The 3083-nt window shown below is 38.5% G+C and overlaps 1 pseudogene; it reads right to left on the minus strand.

Annotated features, from left to right (window-relative positions):
• Positions 1–782: 782 nt before the first annotated feature.
• Positions 783–3083, minus strand: part of LOC119590487 — a 10243-nt pseudogene continuing 7942 nt past the window's right edge.

Genomic DNA, 3083 nt, shown 5'->3' on the forward strand with positions numbered 1-3083 from the left:
TTGCGTAATCATCATTTAAGACAACCATGCTAAAATCCATTATCTCTATTCCAGCGACTGTTTTATTTCATTAAATTTTGCATAAAAATTGTATGAATGCACAAAAAGAATGACAAATAGTACACAAGCATTGAATTTTGCCTCTTCACCATATTAGCTTCATAACCAAGATATAAGGGTAAAAATCAAAAAAATCTTTGCAACATAGTCTTTAAAAATCAGTTTACTTTGCTTTTATCACTGCCTCCATCACAAAGGTATGGCTGAAAATAATTGCGTGGCTTAATATATTAGCATTAAGGGTAAGTAACATGGTATATTATTTTTTTGTATCTTACAAATTTGTAATGTGTTATATACAGGATATGTTTTTATGGAGATAGTAAAGATAGTTAATATTGCTTTTTAAAATTCATAACTATAGTTTTGGTTATGGATGAGTACTTTTGCATTCCATTGTGCATGATTAATCTTATCATATATAATGGGTGGAATGATATAAATTTTTATTTTTTTGTATCTTTTATATTTTCTGTTCCGAATGAGAGACTAGATGAAATTCATAAAATATAATGTGAAAAGTGCAAATTAATATCGCAATACATACTTTGTATTCCAAAGGGATAATAATTTATTGTCTCTTAATTTTGTAATTTACATACGGAAACAAAATAATTACTTTTGAACGAAATAGACTTTATTGAAAATGCATAACCTTTAAGAAAGAAAATAAAGCATGTGGTAGTTGTTGAAGTTCTTTTTTTGTTCGAGTTTTTATTAGTTTAATGGGGATGGATGTGTTCACCATGATTGAAGCCCTTTTTACTTGAATGTGCTTGAAGTTGGGAAGGTCCTCAAACACGCGGTCATCAGGAACTGTACGATCCAGGGGGTAGCCATGTGGGGATTATCAGGATATTGCCATGAGCACCATAGTGGTTGAATACAGTATTGTCGTGTAGTCCCTCTACACTGCGTCAGCTTCACCATCCGTCACAGCTCGACAAGGTCAAACTCCAGACCCTGTTCGTTACCCTTGGGGAGGAGGAAACGGTTAGGAAGCCAGTCGAAACTCTCGAACTCTGCAAGCCCGGGAATCTGCGCCACCCAAAGGGCAGCTTCGGTCTTCTTGAAAAAGGTGTCGAAACTTGGTACATCGGGAACAGTTACTGCTGATTCTGATGATTTTAGGGACAATGTGGTTTGATCCGGGAGTCACTAAAAAAAAATTTATATATATATTAGTAAATGGGTATACGGATATTATTATATGGTTCATCTAAAAATTTTTGATCCGACATATTTTTTTTTAAAAAGGAAAAATCTTTAAACGTAAGAACAGATAATTGACTTAAGACATCGCTAAAAAATACTCACACTTAACCCAAAACTTGTCTAGTTCAATAGCTTCCCAAACGTCCCTCGTCGAAAGTGTATTCAATCCCTTTGTTGTCACGGTGGGGCCCAAAGCGAAAATGCGGACTGTTGTGAGAACTTCCTTGCCGTTATTTTTTGTAATTTCAATGTTTGTATGCGAAATCTTTGTGGTTGAGACGAGGAACGTATGTAAAATGTCTACATCCGCAACTTCTTTAGTGTCATCAACGGCGTTAATAAAGACTGTACTCAAAGTCCTCAAAGAAAGTCTCTAACTCACCATCAACGGATAGATTTTCAATACTAACCCCTTTGAAAATTATTCTTCCCTTGAGTATGGGGGAAGAAATCCTTATGTTCTTTGAAGATATTATCCATATATTTGTGTAGCCTGAAAAAACTGGGATAAACGTGTGGCAGTTTCAAAATGTTCTAGAACACCGGGTTTGGTAGAGCGTATTTTCCATGTGGATGGGCCTGTCGACCGAGTAAAAATATGGGCAGAAATTATGCAAAGCCCCATAGTACGGGACATTAGGACTATACATTGAGGATTCAATGATATCTCCAAGAACGTCATGCCACGCTCATTCATGATGTCAATGCGATTGCCTTGCTTGTCAAAAATATAACCATGGGCAATAGCATCACGAATTCGGCTCTAAACATGAGCAAGTCTCTGATTCGGGCAACACCGTCCACATCCTCGAAGTCTACATTATCTGGACGAGAGGGGAACTGACCTCCATACTTGTAAGTGGTGTGAGGAGCAAAACCTTGTACGATGGGCTTACCCCAGTGAAGTTCGCCGACGGGATCCAAGTAATTGGATAGACGTTCAGCATCAAAGCGAACGGTTAGTTGATGATGCACCCAGAAGAAGTTCTCTCCTTTGCGATCCAGATGATGACTGTATTCGTCCTGCCAACCAAATGGGAATTCCATATGCCATGTAACGTGGTGAGTGTTCATTCCAATGTCCTCTCCGAAATAGGCTACTCTTTGTTCGGGATTTTTCTTTGTTCCCGTAAAGGAAGACTGGAATTTACCAGGGTTTTCTGTGTCTGTTTGGCACGGTAAGCTGCTTCAATGACTTCACTGTTAGTGAAAATGAGGAGTTACCTCATAGAGTGGAGAAGTACAATGTGTTCAGCCAGAGGTGAGTGGATGACTGCAACATACAAGGCGTAGAAAAACTCTCCCTCGTTCATACGCTGACGGAAGTAGGCGGCATTGCTGACAAATGATCCCAATCGTTGCAGCGAATGAGAACATCGAAGAGCATAAGTGCTTCATGGCGCTGCCCCTTGGGTTGAAGAGAGAGAACCAGTGCTTCTGTTCGAGAAGTCTGTGATCCTTGAGATCTCTCATAATTCTATGTACCGCCTCACCATCGTCACTGTAAGGGGACGATCAGCCTCCGGGTCAAAGGAATCCGCTTTTTTTTTTTAAGTTGGGATCACGGATTTCCCCGTAGATCTTGTGCAGCAGGAAGTTGATATCATGCTGCTTCTGGGCATCTGACACACCTAGAAGAAGGGAGCTATAATAGTTCACCCTTTCAAGCCTATACGCTTTATTATGTATTGTGTTTTTATATAATTTTGTGTTCAAAGTGGAATATTTGATTGAAAAGTGCCACTAAACATTATAAAAAAAATATGAAATCAAATATATAAACCGAGTCATTTTGGGTGATAAGATTT

The sequence above is a fragment of the Penaeus monodon genome, chromosome 27 (assembly GCF_015228065.2).
Source record: "Penaeus monodon isolate SGIC_2016 chromosome 27, NSTDA_Pmon_1, whole genome shotgun sequence".
Lineage (NCBI taxonomy): Eukaryota > Metazoa > Arthropoda > Malacostraca > Decapoda > Penaeidae > Penaeus > Penaeus monodon.